A 20726-nucleotide genomic window follows, 5' to 3' on the forward strand; every position below is an offset into this window, starting at 1 on the left:
TAAGTCAAGTTGTTATTAGCAGCACAGGCATGGTCATTTGTTAAATTATCTGATTCAATGTGACCAGTGTAATTCTGCATAAAGTTGTTGGATATGGTGTGCAAGCTTCACATATATGTAAAGAAATGTATATTATGCTAGCCATATTTTTTAAATTCTCAAAAATTTAAGTAGTACTCTTGACAACTCAATTTCCCCCTCCACAGAAAAATAATAGCTCCAGTAGAGGGCACCAAACCACCAACTTTATAAAGCAAGCATATAAGCTATTTATTGATTCATTTTCTGCAGGTCTGGGGAAAGAAGAGACTAAAAGCCCAGTCATGCAAGCCCACATGAATGCTCTTCTAATGCAGTCAAAACTAGCTTCATACCAGGGGCCTGAACCTGACAGGTGCCAAACACAATAGCAGCATACAACTTTTAAAAGACGTATGCTGTGCTGTATTTTGACAGTATTTGAAACAATTATGACCCAATCAAAACCCTCAGTAATCAGAGCTACAAACACTTTCTGTACCAAACAAAATTGTGAGGAATCCATTTCAATTCCAAGCCCATTGCATTCTAGTTGATTAACTGGTTGTGATTTCTGACACAGAAACAAGCATTATTATCATTAGCAGTTCAGTTCTCACCCGTTCTTGGGAAGATCCGTATTTTAACCATTTTCAAGATTGAAAAATCTGAGCTGCTCTCATTTCTATGCCACAGTAACAGTCCACCATCTGTTTTGTTTGTCGGGATACCTCCCTCCCTCCTGAGCACTGATTGGCTAAATAATTAAGCTAAAAAGCTGATCATATAAGGATTGGTCCTCAGGTGAGTATTAAGTGATCTGAGGTTAAAAGAGTAATGGATACCTTACTTTAACACAATCCATTTCAAAGCAAATCCACCTGTCTTCTCTGGCTCATTTATGTCAGGCCAAGACTGAAAGTACACCAGGATATAGGTCACTGAATGCAGCCCTAAAACATTCAGTAGTGCTCTCTCTCGCGCGCACTACACTCGTCTCAAGTGTTTAAGGGCAGTCTTCGGGGCAGGGACTGTCTTATTATCTGTGTTTCCCCAGCAAAATAGGTCCCTGGGACTTCAGGCACCATCATAACACAAGTATTTACTCTCTACCACCTTGAGCCTCATACCCTACAATACAGGAAGTGTGTTAGTGTCAAGTACAGGCAAGTGGGTACATACTTCATTTACAAGTCAGAGGACAGCAGAAATAAGGAAACACACACCAAGACGCTCTAGCCTTATTTTAAAGAGGTTTTTTCTAATAACCATTTACTTTGTAGCACAAAGTAAATGGTCTGGAGGTTCTCACACACCAGACTTCAGTGAATAGTTTGGGGTTTGTGAACAGGATCAAGGTGCTCCACCAAGATTTAAAATAAATGCTCACTCCATAAAATCCTCTTAATTGAGACACCTATTACATATCTTCTCCCAATTAAGAGAAGATGCCATTTTTATAAAACTGAAAATCCTTAAAATATACTAATTAATAAAAACACAAGACAATCCATTTTAATTCATTCCATCAGAAAATCTAATAGCTCCCTGCAAAAAAGAAAAACCTTCAGGAAAACCTAATGAATACACCGGATAATAAGCATGGAGAGTGTCTTTAATAAAGGATTTTTCTGGAAAGCTTAAGGGAGGTCAGCCATGGATTTAAATGTGGTGATTGGAGTTAATGGTCTGCATTTACAGCCACAACTGAACCTTAAGCTATCAGAAAACTGGAGTTTAGACTGGGTAATCGTTTAACCACTTTATACTGACTGAACAAGTCCCTATTTAGAACTTTAGGGTAGGACTACACTGCCATTAAAAAAAAAAAAACCATGCCACCATGTCTCAGAGCCCAGGTCAGCTGACTGGGCTCACAGGGCTATAAATCTACAGTGTAGATGTTTGAGATTAGGCTAGAGCCCAGGCTCTGAGACCTTGCAAGGAGGGAGGGTCTCAGAGCCTGGGGTCCAGCCTGACCCTGAACATCTACACTGCAATTTCATAGCCCCGCAGCCCCAGCCTGAGCCAGCTGACCCAGACCAGCCACCACCATGTGGCAGATCTTTTATTGCTGTGTAAACGTACCCTTAGCTAGTACTATTCCAATTAAGCAGAAATCATTGTTCATTAACACTGATTCCCCTGAAATATCTCAGGGATAGCCTGTCATCTGTACAGTAATGTGAATAAAGTCCAACAAGCTATACCCTAAAAAGATGAATAAACCTACCCCAGTTTCTCCAGTATTTGAGTTTCCATCCAATTTAAGCCCTGGGTCTCCTCATCTGAAAAAAATTTACAAATAATATTCCAAAATCGGTCTTAAGTTCTCTTCACTAAAAGGGAAAAGAGGACAGGAGATGATACTCAAAATGTTTAAATCTCCACATACAACCCTTAACATCAACATACATCTCTTACCATGTCATAGAAAGGCCGGAAAGTGAAGTCCCAGGCCCCCTCTGAACACTTTAATTAATGTGCCTTCACATGCACATAAAGCGAGATAATTTCATAATTTCAAGTGTGGCGGAAACTTTAAGAATATTCTCCCATAAAACACAATTAATTTTGAATCTGGTGCAAAAGCAGACCACACTTGTTGCCTGAAGAAGCGTGTTTAAAACTAGAACAAAGATGCTTTTCACAATTACTTTAGGGAGGACTTAAGTGCCTGAGGCAGATTATTGATTTCTTCCTAGTACTGTGTATTAGATGAAATTCACACTATAGGGGCACTCTATTGACATAAATGTACTTTGTCTATTTCCTAATGAGACCAGAAATAACTTGCATAGCAGCACAACTCTTAACGTACACTTAAGAGGCAAGCGGAAGGTGGGAATATGAAAACATCTGGAAAATAAATTTGTATTCAAAGCTTTAGACCTTAGAGTGTTCTTCACTCTTGGGACTCTCTCAGTTCTTCACTCAATATTGCAGGATTTTCTTTTTTTAGAGAGACACCATCATTAACTTACACACATTTCTTGTTTGATGGACAGCAGAATAAAATCATTAAGATAATAGGTAGAAACTTTTCACTAATATCTCAACAGCACTACTGTTACACGATGGTTGGCCAAGATTTTAGAAAACTGGTAAAGTTAGGCTCGTAGGCTAGTATTTTTAAGGGGCCTCAGGAAGTTGGGTGCCTAAGCTCCTTTGGAAATCCCAAGCAAGAGCCCATAATTAGACAGCTCATAAGTGGCCTGATCTGTTATGGGTGCTGAGAACCCAACAGCTCCTGTTGACTTCAATAAATGTTGTAGTAAAATGGCTAAGTAGTCACTGCCATGTAACTAGGTCTTAATATGGCTTTCTGAGTAACTGCTTCCATGCCATGTTTCAGACTAGCCCAATTTGAAATATTGGCAATATTTACTATTTTAGACAAGTTAAAACATCCAACTTACATAAGAACATAATTTCCAAACTGGGTCAGACCAAAGGTCCATCTAGCCCAGTATCCTGTCTTCTGGCCAATGCCAGGTGCTTCAGAGGGAATAAATAGAACAGGCAATCATCAAGTGATCCATCCCCTGTAGCCCATTCCCAGCTTCTGGCAAACAGAGGCTAGGGACACTTCAGAGCATGGTTTTGCATCCCTGCCCATCCTGGCTAATAGCCACTGATGGACCCATCCTCCGTGAGTTTATCTAGCACACTTCATGCTACTCTATGTTCTGTTGCCAATTCAGAAACAGTCAAACATCAGAAACCCTAGGGAGGTATATTTTTATTGGATTCTTCGAACAGCTGAACCAATGTAACTTTTATTAAGTAAAAGAAAATACGTATAAAACAGGCCTGATCTTCAGCCACAGGCTATTTGCAATGGTTAAGGTATTAAACCCTTAAACATAGGGTTAAAAAAAAAAAAAACTGAGAAGACCTTAGTAGTAACATCAGCAGTCAGGTAAGACAAAACAAAGAACAAAACAGATGGTAGGAGCACATTACTTCTGTGTAAATCTCCTGAGAGACTCACTGTATGATCAGATACACAGATTTTATTAAATTTGGATCTACTACTAAGTCAACTCCAGGTTTTACTCAATACTGCGGCTTAGCATGCTCAAGGGGCAAGATCTAGTGCAGGCTGCATTTACATCTACTTTGAATAGACTTTTCTGATTCTTAGGTTAAGGGGATATTTTAGTTTACTCCTGTGATCCTGGCAGTTAAGACTGTTTAAAGAAAGTCATAATTAGGTTTATTGACGTTCAACATGACAGAGAAATAAAAGTGACATGGTGATGAACAAATAAGAAACGGTCATGACAGAACACGAATGGGCTGGACAAGTTTTGTAGAAAGAATTTATTTGTAGATTAAGAAAAGACAAAATTCGAATTCTTGGCTAGACACTTGACCCAAGTACTTCCGATGTCTTCACCGCAAAATATGGTGTGTTAACTATCAACATTTATAAAACACACACTTTTTTCCCCACTGAGGATATAGCCTTAAATGCTACAGTTACAGACACTCTAGTAAACTGAGCACAACTCCTCACAATAAGGCACTCTATTAGGCACTGCGTCTTTAACATACATGCGTGTGTTTTAAAGCAGCAGCTACTATGGTGACATAACACTTTTAATAATTCCTCCGACCAATCTGCAGGGGGGAGAGATTTCTATTTCCTCCACGCACTGCAGCAAGAGCTTGAAACTTCCTGGCAGCATAAAACCAATCCAGCTTTGGGCAAGTTTTGGAGCTAAATTAAGATGGTCAAATCACTGGTGGAAAATTACCAGTACAGCTTGCTCCCAGTTTGCTGCCAAAAACCTCTATAATTCTGTCAGCACTGTGTCTTATTCCAGCCAAACCACGGCTCCAAATAAGAAACAAAATGTGTAACTGATTTATCAAAATAGGCTTTGTACTAGGCTAAGGTGCAGTAGACTGGGAACCTGGAAATCATGCGTTCAAATTCAACATTTACCCACCTGTGATTGTCCTATCTACTTCACTACTAATTGAACAAGGCCTCCTATCCCACTGAGAGGTTATACAGCTGGGAATAGAACAGCTCTCTAATATGACAGACCTAAGTCCCAGTCATTTCAGATACAATGGGTATGTCTACTCAGTGTTTTGGAGCGAGCAGGAGCAAGCCTCCCAGCCCACATTGACAGACTCTGTGTCGCACAGCTCACTCTAGTGGGCTAAAAATAACTGTAGAGTCAGCACTTTGAAGTCACAACTCAGGCTGGAGCTCAGGCTCTGAAACCCAGAGAGTAGGGTGGGCTTCAGCATCTGGAGCACTGCTTCAGAGCTCTGTCTAGAGAGCTATTTTCAGAGCACTAGCACAAGCCCCTCTAGTCTGAGTCTGCCAACCTGAGCTGGGAGGCTCACTCCGGAACTCTGTGTAGACATACCCAATGTCCCTATGAAAAAAAGTTGGTCCAACTTTAATTATCTGTTATGCTGTTTAAAATGGGGCTATTCAGGCATATAAAACCTACTGTTATGGTGTATTATGCAGCAGCATCTCCTAGTGGGTGATGCACAAATGCTAACAGGTTACTCCTTCTGCCAACATTTGTAATTAATATCTTAGCACAGGTGCTAGTAATCTGTGCGGCAATGTTGGAAGCCCAGAGTTCCAACTCTGCTGCTTCAAGAGGGTTATTTGCAAATAATTCTATTTGTTTTACCTTTAAAAAAAAAAAAAACCACTAGTAAATTAAATATAGAAAGTGACAAAAAAGTTAAGGATAGAAAAATCAAAAACGTTAGGACAACTAGAATAAAGCTTACTTGTTTAACTTCAATTCACTAACCACCAGCCCTCCACCACTTGCTATAAATTATGAGAGTCTGTAATTACATGAGCACATACTATTTTTTCCACAGGACCCCTGCTTCATTCAGTGGACAGGATGGATGGTGCTCAGGGAATAAATCAGGGTTGTGTAGGGAAGCAGGCTGTTGTCTGTTGAACTTCTGTCTCATTTGTTGAAACGTGTGTAGCGAATGAGACGGGACTGCAGAAAGAGAAAGGATGGTCAGAGGGTTAAAGCAATTGAATACCTACTCCTGGGGGAATTCTGCGCCAAAAAATTTAAAAATTCACCAAAAAATTAAAGATTTCTATGCACAATATTTTAAAATTCTACATATTTTATTTTTCAAAACAACACAATATAATCACTCTGGTTTCAATTATTTTGGTAATTTATTTAAACTACAATACAATGGATGGAGAATGGGAAGCAATGGAGGAAATTCCCAAACCCCCTTGCCAAATAGTAATATAGCTAGGTTTGACCCTTTATTTCTAGTTATTAGTCAACAAACATATGCAGCCATATGCTCAGTGCTACATCATAGGTAACTGAAGAGCAAGTGAGGGCTGGGGAATAAAACGCACAATTTATATTGGCTACTGACCATCTCCAGAAAGATCAGTAGCAAATAGTTCATGGAGCACATTTTAATAGGAAATTTTCAGTCCAAAAATTTAGACCAGTTCTAATCACGAAAGCACCATAAGCATTTATAAGGCCATACTGTCCTTTACACCCCTCTGGCAATGTGAACGAGCCTTAAAACTTTTACACCTGTTTTATACTCCTGGGGGAATTCAAAGACAATGGGAACAAATTCACTAAGCAGGCAGAGCAGAGGGGACAGAGCCTGCCCCATTCCTACCTCTTCAGAAACACCCTGAAGCCCTGCTCCTCCACGCCGAGCGTGCTGCAATAGCGAGAGAGAGGGACAAAGTGTCTCTCTCTCTCACACGACTGCCCAGCCCTCTTCCCACCCCCCACCTCTGGCGGTGATTTACGTCTCTGCCGGCTGTTCCAGGCACCCAAGCCAACCTGCCTGTGCTGCCAGGGAGGGGTGCATGACCACTCTTGCAGCTTCCCTTTGCTTTCCCATCAGACGTCATTTTTCTGCAGGGAAGCAAAGAAATCTGCAGGGGACATGAATTCTGCGCAAGCGCAGTAACGCTAAAATTCCCCCAGGAATAGAATACCACTCAGAACAATTGGGTCCTATCCCTGTTTCTCCCATAGCCCTTTTACATGATGCTGGGCAATGCACTTTAGCTTTGTTTCAGTTTCCCCATCAGTAAAGTGCTATGAAAATATATGTTAAGTGTCATAGTTTCAGGGCAAATGAACCTGTTTTCCCCTGGCATGGTCCAGCAAGGGCACTCACTTAAGGCTTCCAGCTCCCACCAGTTGCTTCTCTTGGGTGCAGACAAGTGTCTCTCATCCTTCTAACCAGGGATTTTCAGATTGCACAATCCCTGCTTTACACTGTGATATCCCCAGCAAGGCAGACTGCCTAAAACAGGCAAGCACCTGCGTTTTACTTTCTCTCCTAAGGCTATGACCAGTGTATTGCCTAGTTATAAATTACCACACAACTCCTCTGAGTAAGCACATTTATTCTTAAGGTAAAAGCATGACAGAAAAAACATTAAAAAAAAAAAAAAAAAAACCACCACAATAAATTCCTACACACATACTAAAAAGCTTACCAGAAGTGACCCCCAATCCCAGCCTAGGACTCAGGTAGGTTTTAGTCCTTCAAAACCCACAGCTGGGTCTTCCCCAAGGTTACAAGTTCATATTCAATTTAGATCCAGAACAAGAACAAAGGCTGGGCAGATCAGCTGTTTCTTTATACAGCTTGGGCCTTTGATCTTGGCCTTCTGTAACAGATTATCTGCAGACAAGGACCCTCTCCTCAGGGCACAGATTCTAAAAGCTGGGTTTTTTTCATATCCAACTCCAATTTGCATTATTCTCTCCCGAGAGATTCCCCAAGAAACCCACTTATTGTCCCAAAATTCCATATTCATCTGAGACATTTTCAATACAGTCTTTTGAACTCTCAGGTCTTCCTTCGGTCACATCTCCCCACTATTGACATTACATGCAATCCTGGCCCACAATAATACATAAACTTAATGCTTTATGGTCTTTCAACTGCTGCTGGAAATTGCCCCATTGGTCACATTAAGAACTTTGAAAAATTGATCCCTGAGGCCTCAAGTTTGGCAACCAATCATTAGGCACACAAGATTAGGGGAGACTTGCAAGTTTTGGTCTGAGGGCCTCAGTTCCCAGTATATGAAAGCCCTCCATATCTAGAAGTGTGCTGAGGGAATCCCATGAAAAAAAACAGTATGTAACCACCGCGCTACCAATGCATTTTATGACAAGTTGCATGATATTTGGTGTTTCTTAAGCCCCAGATCCTGGAGTCCTGCAACTACATGGAGGTTTTCAGCTTTCATTTAAAGTTTCTAGCCCTCAGGTTTGCAGAGAAAAGCTTAAACACATTACCCAATTGTACCTTAAAAACTCAAAACCCAAACGCAAATAAGAGCCCAAAACTTTTTTCAGCCAATCTCATGATTTTTTCCAATCTTGGGATCAGCAATACTGCAGTCATGTAGCTGAAGCCTATAATGCATAAGCAGGAAGCCAAATTATGTATAATCAAAATTATTTCAAACATTTAACTTTTCTGGGCTTGACTTTGCAAGATTAAAAACTTTAACCTAGGTTTTCTGTACATAAAAGACCTTGGTAACAAGTGAATCAAAGTTATTGTCAAGTAACAGCTTTTCCCAACGATGAAGTAAACAAGTGTTTGGTTTATTAGTGTGACAGAGGAAGGCAGAAAGAGTAAATGGGAATCATAAAACCTTAAGAACTTGACTCATTTACAAGTGTGCTTAGGTATAACTAATACATTATTTCATTTGATCTAGTGCAGTATTGAAGTTACAGCCTAGGGTGATAATGAACATTTACAAGAAAGGAAGTATTAGGCTGCTTATACTTGAATTTGTGACAACCATGTAGTAAGCCACAGAATCATGAAATTTGTGATAAGACCTTCCATCTGAGGCTCTCAAAGCATCTTACAAACATAAAAAAACCTGTTACATCACCCATGCGATAGGCTAGTATTACCCTTATTTTAAAAGGTGATGCAGAGCAACTTGCTCAAGGTTACACAGAAAATCTGTGGCAAATCCAGGAGTAAGAGCCATGTCTCCCTGTTCCATATCTTTAGTTCAAGACCATCCTTCCTTCTCATGGAATCAACTGTAGATTGACATATGAAAGCATACTATTACTATTTCATATCTTTGACCTTCTCATCTGCACAATGACCACTAAACCACTCAAAGCAGGGCTACTTCGAACTCCAAATTTAGAAGGAATTTGCCAATAGTCCTTTTTCTTTAAAGTGTCTACCATAAAAGTGATGTCTTTCACAAATATGGGTCCAAAAAGCCTTAAAAATCACAGATAGGATTTGCAAAGAAACCTAAGGGAGTTTGGCACCCTACTATTATCAAATTTAAATGGGATTTGGGTATTAAATCCCTTAGGCTCCTTTGGAAATCTCAACCTACAGAGGTCACAGGTCTGATGGCCAAGATTTACATTATTCAATCCTGCACCAGTGACCAATTTAAGATCTATTACCTCAACATCTAGAAACATTCATCACTGGAGACCTGAGTTTCATAGCTTTCCAGTTAAATACAGCACTGACTTCCAGCTCTGGTAAGTCACTAGACATCAGACCTTAGGACCATGCAATCTTGGATGGGGGGCAGGGAGAGAGGTATTTTAGGAGGGTCTTCTAAATCTATTTAAAGTCTATCCTACTACTAAGTTCGTCCTCCCTCTGCATGTATAGTTGTGTTCATAGTACTAGAGCCATCTGGCTCTTCAGGAAGACGGATTTTAAGAGTATCTTAAAAAAAAAAAAAAAAAAAAACACCTCTACAAAACTTAAGTGAAGCATGACTTCACAGTCCGATGGTTTAAAAGTTGCATAGTCTTTTGGAATGACTGTATTTCATTTCTGCCCATTTGATTCTGAAATTAGGTGGAACAAGCGGAAAGTCAGACAGACGTTATTTCAGCTCCCTTCACCAAGGTAGTACGATTGTCATTTATTAGTGAGGTTGGCAACCTAAAATCTTGTTCTCTGCTACTCTGATAACCAAATAGGAGAAGCTGCCTTACATGATTTCGCACTGAGCTCAGCAAGGTGACAACCTGCTCATTCTAAAGTGGACCTCCCCAGAGCCATTCATGCCTTTGTCACCTTCGCACTGAATCACAGCAATTTGCTTTTGTGGATACAGAGCCAATGTAGTTTTTATACATTTTCACAAAATGCACACTTAAATCTTAGAAATATATTTCAGCTTGCTAATATGGTATAAACTTGTGGCACCTTAGAGACTAACAAATTTATTAGAGCATAAGCTTTCGTGCTTATGCTCTAATAAATTTGTTAGTCTCTAAGGTGCCACAAGTACTCCTGTTCTTTTTGCGGATACAGACTAACACGGCTGCTACTCTGAAACATGGTATAAACTTGTGGCTTGTGATTTTCAAGAACCATATATTTATGTTTGTGGGTTATAACTTGACACACAAGACTAGAATATTTGCTGTCTAAAGTGCAATGTCAATTCTACCACATGTGCAAACTGGCTATGACAAGTTAACCCAACTCTCCAAAGCAGAGTTAGAGACCACTTAATATATATATGGAGATATACCAAACTCATAGAACTGGAAGGGACCCTGAAAGGTCATCGAGTCCAGCCCCCTGCCTTGCCTTCACTAGCAGGACCAAGTACTGATTTTTGCCCCAGATCCCTAAGTGGCCCCCTCAAGGACTGAACTCACAACCCTGGGTTTAGGCCAATGCTCAAACCACTGAGCTATCCCTCCCCCCAACTTCTGAAGTTATGTTACTTTCCACAAGTGATATCAGCAGCTTTTCACAGTTTAATTGGTCAGAACATAGCTAGCTGGTTGTAAATAAATGTATACTCTCAGTATAAAGTGGAGTCAAACTTACTTGCTTTTACAAGTTGCTCATTAGTACACAACTCCTTCACTGAAAGACACAATGTTACTCAGTCTTACCACTATAGAGTCATGATCTACTTATTTCTCACTTCTCCATTCTTATTTTCATCTGTTTTATTTTTGGCAATTCTATCAGTGTTCATAGGCCCAGCCCCCCGCAAATGATTAAGAATAGTTTACAGCGCACCATTATTACCCTTTACACACAAAAAGGCATCCCCAGACAAGTTAGTCAGTAAATCATGGAGTGCAATCAGCACCCCTCTTACAAGTTTTGTAAAACAGTAACACCTTCAAGAATTTATGCTCTAAAGAAAATAACCATAAATTTTGAGAACAAAGAGCAGCATTAGAACAGTTTTACTGTTCACGGGGCTCATGAGGATGGAATCATAGTCCCATCATACAAGACATTAATACAATAAGCTTTGCATGGTATGATGGAAAGGCCTCCAACAGGGGACCTCAAAGAGTCTGATACACCCTGTCACAGCCCCTTAGTCATGTCTTTTCTAAACTCAACAGTGCCAAGTTTTTTAATCTCTCTTCACATGGAAGCTGTTCCATATCCTTGATCATTTCTGTTGCCCTTCTCTGTACCTTTTCCATTTCTAATGTATCTTCTGAGATGGGAGACCAGAACTGCATGTGGTATCCAAGGTGTGAGCAGATTTATATAGTGGCATTATGATATTTACTGTCTTATTATCTATCCCTTTTCCTAAGGATCCTAACATTGTTAGCTTTTTTGACTGCTGCTTCACATTGAGCAGATGTTTTCAGATAACTATTCATGATGACTTCAACATCTTTTTCTTGAGTGCTAACAGCTAATTTAAACCCGTAATTTATTTTGTTGAAGCTAATGCCTCAAAACTTTTCTAAACCTGTAGTAATCCTATCTTTTTTTTTTTATTAACCAATCCCATTGTATTCTTCTCTAAATACAGTCTAGTTCATTAATAAGTGAACAAAATCACTACTGGAGGCATCAGGGTTTTGGGGAGGAAAAATATTCATTTTCATATGCTATCCCAAATTAGGTATTCTAGCAAAAGTTACAGAAAGAATTTGTAATTTACTAGGAGAAAACATTACAATGGATTTTTTGTTGGGAATTAAAAGCCACAAATTACCAGTTATTAAAAAGGCACTTGGATTCAATTTAGATCACACTCTTGTGTAAAAACATGCATTAAAAGGAGATGAAGATTCTTAACTTCCAGTTATTAAAGAATGGTTTAAAGAACCCTCATACTTACGTCATGGAGGACAAAGTCCCTTCAAAATCATCAAGACAGCAATGGAAGGCAATGCTGTGGTGCGACACCAACCACCACTAGCTGCTAAAAGCAGAACGGTGCTGGAATTTAATTGATTGCACCTATTTTATTTGTAACTTCTCATTTTTACTGGGATGTTACAAGTTTTATTAAACAAAGCCTGAATTAGAGCATTATTGTCATTCAACTCTAACTAAACTTCTAACTGAAAATCTGAATATTTGTATATTTGTGCCACCGAAAGTCTCAAACAATGATCAAAGTCTTCACGTTCCTTGATCATTTTGACCCAGGGACAACTGTCTCCTATTAGTTGGTAAATCAGAAGGTGAAAAACGTAATTATGCTGAAATGCTCCATAAAAATCCTTGTAACTGCAAGAAAATCCCCCCCAATCCCTTCCTAGGTTTAATATATAGACATTTGAGTCCAGGGATACTTTCATTCAGACTTGCATGAAGTGAAGTTATCCAAGAGCCTTACGGAGCTCCTTTGGTCAGCAGCTCTTGAAACCCACAGGATGGTGCCTGCAACAACATACAGAAGTACTATGCTCTCATCTTGCCACCTACTCTCCCCAACATTTTGCTTTCAGAGATAAACTGAAGCAGCCACGAGAATATAGATTTTACAGTTTGTTGACCTCATTTAACATCTATATCTGGGGGCTGGGAAAGCTGCAGTTCAGGTTTCTGTGATTTAACTATCCTGGTCCTCCAACAATGTTGTCAAACTCCAACAAAAAAGGAAGGTTCAGAACATTAGGTTCTGCTTTGTTTACTTACACAACTTTTTTTTTTTAATTTTTTTTTTTTTAAACTCAAGATTATCTTTAATCATGAAAGTATTAACAGGCCCCCAACAATTGATTTTCAGTTCGTCTTTAAACATTCTCCACATTTAAGTCTTAAACAGTTTCATACATTTCCTAAACTTTAAAGAACTATGCAGCTTAAGAGGCAAAACAGATTAATTATTAGATTGTAAGCACTGAGGCAGGAACTCTCTTACTATATGAATGCACAGCTTCTAACAATGGGACTTTCTTCTCAACTGGGGCTTCTGCTACTGCTGCAGATATAGCCAAAACAGAATTACAAGATACAAAACTTTCTCTTTATCCAACAGAAATTAAACTTTTCAGAGACAATAGGCAAATTGCAAGTTTCTTTTCTTCGTGTAATTAGATCCAGAGATGCGTGACAATGAGTACTTCAGCCTGTTTGCAGCTCAGGGGCGGAACCAGACCTGTCAGCCACTGGAAGCAGGAGAATGTCCCACACTCCAAAGCTCCCTCCAGTTGCCATCTAGCACCTCTCTTCTCCACAATAAAAGGCTGAACATTGCAAACAGCTTAGATTCATCAGCAGAAAACTAGTCACTTGTTTTACTTGGCTACTGAGTAAGAAGTTTGAAAATGTATCCAGAGTAACAATTCTTCATATAAGGACTTTCTACTTTGCTGATACAGAAAGATTTTGCATTCCTAGGAAAGGAGACTATAAAATTCAGTGAGTAACAGACTTCTTTCAGCCTATGCATAGTCTCTAATTTCCAATAAAGTTTAGAAGTCAAATTTAATTACAAGAAAGCATTTAAACACTGCCCATAAATTCAGAAGTCAAGCTATTCATTAAACATTACCAAGTCTGCAGAGATACCGTATGCTTAGAAACTATAACAGGTTAATCTAGATAGAGTAGAAGTTTATAATCTTAATTTACTTTGTCACTGTCATAACATTAGTGTTAATAGAATTCCCCTTTGTTAACTAAAATAAAAGTTTCACAGTAACGGTTTCCAAGAAATCATGGTCAATGTGAACATAAGATACTTCAATCAATTTAAACACCTTCAGTTGAAAACATTGGTTTTACCTTCAGATAAGTGTACAACAGGTTGCCATCTGAAGTTACTATTTATTGCACATATAGCAAGAAAATGTTCTTATCACTATTAGTCAAATCAGAACACAGAAGAGCACACACAGCACTGAGCAGTCTAGTATGAAATGTAACTTTCACTCATCTGTTGGGCTTGCCTTGTTTCAAAACAGATATAGTTAAAGCAGAACCACCAGCTAGGCCCGGTCTACACAAATTTTGTCAGCATAACCCATATATGTTAGCATGCGGCGGGGGGGGGGGGGGGGGAAGCATACACACATTTGTAACAAGCCTAGCCATGCAAGCAAAAGATCTCGTGTAGATGCAGTTATGCTGGAAAAGAGTGTTATTTTGCCGGAATAGCTGATTTTGTTCAGAGAGCTAGTATAAGCTACCATCTTGCCAGTATAAACTCCATCTCCCCTGGGAGATTTTTTCCAGTATAGCTATATGGGCAATCTCTTCCTTGTGTAGACAGTTATACTGATAAGAGTGCTTATACTGGCATAGTTTATTCAATCCAATTATGGAAATAAGCTATACTAATATAAGCACCATCATATAGGAATAAATGTGTGAATTAAAAAAAAAAACATGTAATGTCTCTACAACAATATCAGGGTAAGAAAAAATAATAATAATCACACCTTAACCAAAAATGTTAATTTGTACAAAAAACTGTTTACCTTGTTTTCTGATCTCCAAGGTCTGGTATACACTTCAAATTTAGACTGACATGGCTATGGCATTCATGGGCATGAAAAATCCACACATTCTGAATGCCATAGCTATTCCAATCCAACCCCCATTGTAGACGCAGCTAGGCCAACAGAAGAATGCTTCTGTCGACCTAGCTACCATTGCTCGGGGAGGTGGTGTTCCTACAGTGACTGAAAAACCCCTTACAATTTAAAGGACAGCTGCTTCTACACTATGAGGTTATACTGGCATAGTTATGGCACCATAACTATGCTGCTGTAGTCCCACGGCATAGAAACGACCTAAACTACAAATCACATTTACACCCACTGCATTAAATTGTTTTAATTCACATAATTGGCGGTTTACCTCATATTAGCATCCTAGAATAAACAGGGCAACTTGTAGTTTTCACACATTAGCAGGTCAAAAACTGTAGGATGCCGCTAGCATTTATCTAAATCTGCTAATATATATAAAAATTACAAGCTGCCTTGTCCACACTAGGATTTTACCAGGTATTCATTATCATGAGATATATCTTTTTCCTCGTGAAAAGAAAAGTCACGGGTTAACGTACACTAGATGACTTTGGCAATCAATTAACTCAAGGAAAGTACACTATCTAGTGTAGACAAGTCCCAAGCTTAGCACACTTCTAATGACATGTTAGGGAAATAATGTAACTACTTCTAGTTAATGACATTTTGTATACTGTTCTACAGCACTATAGATTTAGTGCAGTGGATTTGTCAAGTTAATTTCTGGGGAAAATAGTAATAAGTAGTATAAAATTTTGGTAAAGTGGGTTAAAAAAAACCAACTTAATAGCCTTGTTTTCTGAATTCTTTTTTTCACCCTGCTCTTCAAAACACCCTCCCAAAAAATCAAGACCTCCCTCTGCCTATCATTACTGATCTCACATCAAGAGGGAAAACCTAGAGCACAGCCTTTCAGTGGGTTGACCAATCAGTAAGCAGCCAACAGTTGCCTCCTGGGGATGAAGAATCTACAGTCACAGTCTCTTGCATCATCAAACATTCTGGCCTCCAAAGGGTGTCAAAAGAAAATTAAATGAGTAGCTAATACAAAGACTTGAGCACAGATGTTGTACTCAGAGCTGCTTGCCCCACATAGGTGGTGGGCAACTATATTGTACATTAGCTATACAGCCCAAATATTTGAGAATCCATATTTCACACAAACTAACAGGCAACAAACCCTCATTGGCAGACGCGTTTTGGTAGCTCCCTGATGACTTAATTGTCACATACAAAGGTGGGTGATGCACACAGAAATGTGTGATCAAGGACAAGCTATAAGTACAGTTTCAGACCCTCTTGAAAATTTGGCCCAAACATTCCAGTTTCACTTCAAGTGTAACCCCAAGCATAGCTTGTTTCACTAGTTTTTGCTCAGAGATGGCCAGGTCAGGGGGAAACTATTGCAAAGTCCGCTTTGGAGAGAAATGTCACAGCTTTCCAACCAGCTGTAGATCATAAGGCACTACAATCCATAAAACCTAGGAACAGAGAGGGAGATATCTGAACTCTAAGGTTGCAAACCATTCTGGCAGAAGGTAAAGATGGCCAACAAACTAGAAAACCCCTTCATGCCCTGCTTCAGTTCACTTCAATCCAGAGCTCAGATGCTAGAAGACTAATAAAGCCTGCAGAATCTTGGTTTGGTAAGATTCTATGTTTTCAAACAAAGCTTAGCACAATAGGGTCCAGATTCAGGCTTCTAGGCATTACCAGAATACAAATGAAGGGTATCTACAACTAAGTATCAGCATATTGAGGACACTGCAGCCCAGAAAATCATATTTCTCTCACATACATTGAACAAAAGAGAATGCTGCGGAGTCCAACACTACCCTCAAAACTTTTGGGAGATAAGCAGCAAACACAGTTAAGTGTTGCTCTGTTCTCTCCTACACGACCCAACAGGAGAATTAAGAGGACCTTGTGGTCAATGGTATAGAGAATTGCTGGCAGGCACAGTACAATCAGCATGAACCCCTCTACTTCACTAGGAGTTCAATCAACAACGATATTACACTGTATTCTATACCAAAGTCTGAACACAAACTGACAAAGATTAAGAAAAATCTGACATTGCTGAGTTGACCCAATACCACCTTTTCAATAACTTTATGTAAAACCTACAGGGAGGTTAGAGACCATAGTAAATGTGAGGTTATTAAATTCCCAACATGTTTGTTTCAGCAATAGTTTAACCACTGTACATTGCCCTTGTGAACGAATGTATTAACAGTTCACATCACCAATGGATTGATCTCTATTCTCATTTTAGCTATGAAAGTCATAGGTTCAACCTACCAATGTTTCCCTAAAGTTCGCAAATACACCAAAAGCCCCCGTAAGTGCAACTGGGTAAAATCAAACCAATGGATTTTACTTCTCACTGAAGTCAAAACAGCCCATATCTGTTTGAACTTAACCTGTTAAATCGGACAATGCCTTACCAGTAGAACAGGTTTGAAAAACACTTACTTCTTCCCTCCTCCCACCCCCCGCTCACCCAATCTGTTGTTACAGCCTTACAGAATTCATGCGTTTAGTAGTCCACACACATTTGTTTGTCCTCTGACTCGGGGGGGGGGGGGGTTCCTACTCCCTTAAAAAGAGATAATTTGAAATAACTTGAGTTTTGTAAAGCTACTAAAAAAATTCACCTCCAAATCTTCACTCACTAGAAAAACAGCCAGCATAGACTAAAGCTGAAATTTTCAGTATTGAGTACCTACAGTTAAACACTCAAATAAAAAAGAGCCTTATTTTCAGAGGTACTGTGCACACAGATCCCACTGCCCAATAAAAAAAAAAATTGACCTAAATAAAGCCCTTTGAGTTTACTTGGGACAGTAATCTTACTTGGGAAACTAATAATCAGTTTCTAGACGATAAATATTACTTCACCTTCACTTTTGCAAGCGTTAGATGTGCAATAGTGCAGTTATTTAAGATTTCTCATTAAGATACCCATTCATTAACTACAAAAGTAAATGGCACCACAGGACAACATTTGAAGTATCAGTTCAATGTACATAATCTGCTTTGAGGGAATAACCTGCAATACTGCAGTCAGATTTCAATTACAATTCTAATGCATTATAAACTCAAAGCACCGTCACAAAATGTGAAATACTATTTTGATCACAACAATGCCATGAAATTTTTCAAATTTTACCATGAAATTCTTAACCTTAATTATGCCACCCAACTCTGTAAGCCAAAGTGCACTGCAGGCCTTCCACTATTATTTAAGCAACAACTGTGCTTTACATGGACCAGCAGGAAACCATCATTCATTTTAGACCTACAGATTGTTTAATGACAAGTACAGTATGCCCTCTCTTATTCTTGCAGACACTAACACTTATTGTGAGCCCCATAGGCCATTTGTAGCCACTGATTTCTTGTGGTCTATGATACCACGCAGATACCAAGCATTGCAAAATTTAAAAACTCTCCTTGTAAAGACTAGGTTACAACTCCTGTGGGTCAAAACACCATTTTCACTGCCCTGCCCCAGAAGTAGAATAATTGTAAAACCACCACAACCATTGTGTCTATTTATAAGGAACGCCTTTTTCATGGCAGGACAACATCACGGGTTGATTCTCTCTCCTCTACAGCGCTAAGGAGCACTGCAAAGATACCGATACACCTGTCAGCCTTCCACAGAAAGGAAAGAGCTACCAACACAAAGCACACTCAGAACTTGTGCTCCTTTTTCCCCCACGGCCATGACCACATTCCATCCCCTGACACAAACAAGGTGCACATTTTGGGCTGGTCTATGCTTAAAACTATGGCACTATGTGAAAAATCCACATCCCAAGTGTCATGGCTATGCTGGCTGAACCCCCAGTGCAGATGCCGCTACACTGACTGATGAATACTTGCAATGGTGAAATCTTCATTTTTCATGTGACACTTGGGTATTAAACAGGAGCAACTGCTCTTCAATTAAGCTAATCTTGAAGAACAGCATGAAAGGCCTAAATTATGATGGCTGGGTATCAAGGTCAGTGGTGGTCTCAAAAAGTCTCAAATGCACAAATCTCAGTGTGGAACCCTGGCACTCGTGTAATTCAATGGCATATTTGATTTTGAAAATCTTTTTAAAATAGATTTTCTATATTTGTGATGAGCACAAATCTTTTTTTATCTTGCTGCTTAACTCCTGACAAGGTTTATATTTTACTTCAAATGGACTCAAGTTCCAAAAATAATTTTTAATTGCTTTTTGCCAATCACTTCATTCACCTTCAGGGAAGGAGACTGATTACCAGTTATCTATGTGCGAATGTATCCAACACTAATTTCACTACTGATCAGCAACTTTCACATTTACTAGTTAGAATGAGAAATGAGCACCTCATGAAGTGAACACTAGACTAGAAGCTGTGCCAGTTTTACATACAACCATATAACTACATGCCATGCCCACTGGTATTCTAGAAAGTTAAGAGATTCTAGCAAGCCAAGCCACCCTATCCTACTATTCACAAAGTCAGCCCACAGCCCTCGTAAAGAGCCAATGATGATAGATTCCACCCTCTAGCCCACTTCTAATTAGCAATACTCAACTCCAGGTTTCAGACAGTTTTTACTGTTTTCTAATAGGCTTAACAAGAACCTTAATGTTGTCATCCCTTCCCTTCCCTTCTAACTTTGAGGATAGTTTAACTAAGGGGTCGGCAACCTTTCAGAAGTGGTGTGCCAAGTCTTCATTTATTCACTCTAATTTAAGATTTCACGTGCCAGTAATATCTTTTAACGTTTTTAGAAGGTCTCTTTCTATAAGTCTATAATATATAACTAAACTATTGTTGTATGTAAAGTAAATAAGGTTTTTAAAATGTTTAAGAAGTTTCATTTAAAATTAAATTAAAATGCAGAGCCCCCCAGACCGGTGGCCAGGACCCTGTCAGTGTATGTGCCACTGAAAATCAGCTCGCGTGCCATAGGTTGCCTACCCCGGGTTTAACTTCAGTCAATTAATGGAAATGTGCCCATTCTCAAACTTCAATAAATGTTGTTTTCATGTAGTTACTCCATAACGATATTCAAAACCACCAAGAAAATCCCCAGAAAAGCACAGAAGACGCTAGTTTTTACCCAACCTGAGGAAGCAGCACTGGGGAAGAATGAGGATGGAGTAGATACAGGAAAGAAAACAGATGGAGTAGAGGTTCCCAATTCATGATCTTCAGAGAGCTGGCTGCTAACATGTTGCTGACCCTTTGTTCTATCTGATAAAAATTGAACAGATGGGGAAGATGATGATGAAGTGAAGAGCGAAAATGGATAATGTGAGTAACTGTTTGAAGGGACAAAACACAGACTCTAAAGACAACTTTAAAATACATGGGAAAGTAAGAATGAAGTTGGATAAGCAACGGTGCAATTAGGCTTGTACAGCCCCTTCATATACAAATAGGAATATTTTAGTGTATTAATTTGCCAGTGTCACAAACACAAATATTACATGTAGACATAAGCTAACTTCGTGTACAGCATAGAATCTCACTAATTCACAATAGTGATTGAGAAGCCTATTGAAACTAGCAAGTAAAGAAAAGAGCAAAATGATCTATCTAAAAGTATATTTGATAAATAGTTCAACTTGGTTATATTCCTCTCTCATGTATTATATATGTAATACACTTGGAGGTATGAAGTCAATTTGAGAACTTTTGACACTAAATAACAGCTTTGTTGATAAGTAGGTAAAAGCCACCATTTCCAGTGTGCCAATTAGCAAGGTTCTGCATATACTGTATATACACACTCAGTATTTGAACTAAATGTTGGATGGAAGGGATTTCCTGCATTCTGATGGGGTTCATCCCTCTGTAAAGAATCTGACACTCCATACCATAGATGATGTATTCTTAGCAACAAGACCCTTCTAAAATCCAATTG

General features: G+C 39.1%; 1 protein-coding gene across 1 annotated transcript in view; it reads right to left on the reverse strand.

Moving 5' to 3' along the window:
• Window positions 1-20726, reverse strand: part of PCGF3 (polycomb group ring finger 3) — a 76630-nt gene that overhangs the window by 42193 nt on the left and 13711 nt on the right. The window contains exons 2-3 of the mRNA XM_065406773.1: window positions 5873-6017; window positions 2252-2306 (exon numbers count right to left, since the gene is read on the reverse strand). The gene's annotated coding sequence lies outside the window, so the exon portion shown is untranslated. The remainder of the gene's footprint in view (window positions 1-2251; window positions 2307-5872; window positions 6018-20726) is intronic.

Source organism: Emys orbicularis, chromosome 6, assembly GCF_028017835.1.
Source record: "Emys orbicularis isolate rEmyOrb1 chromosome 6, rEmyOrb1.hap1, whole genome shotgun sequence".
NCBI classification, from domain to species: Eukaryota; Metazoa; Chordata; order Testudines; family Emydidae; genus Emys; species Emys orbicularis.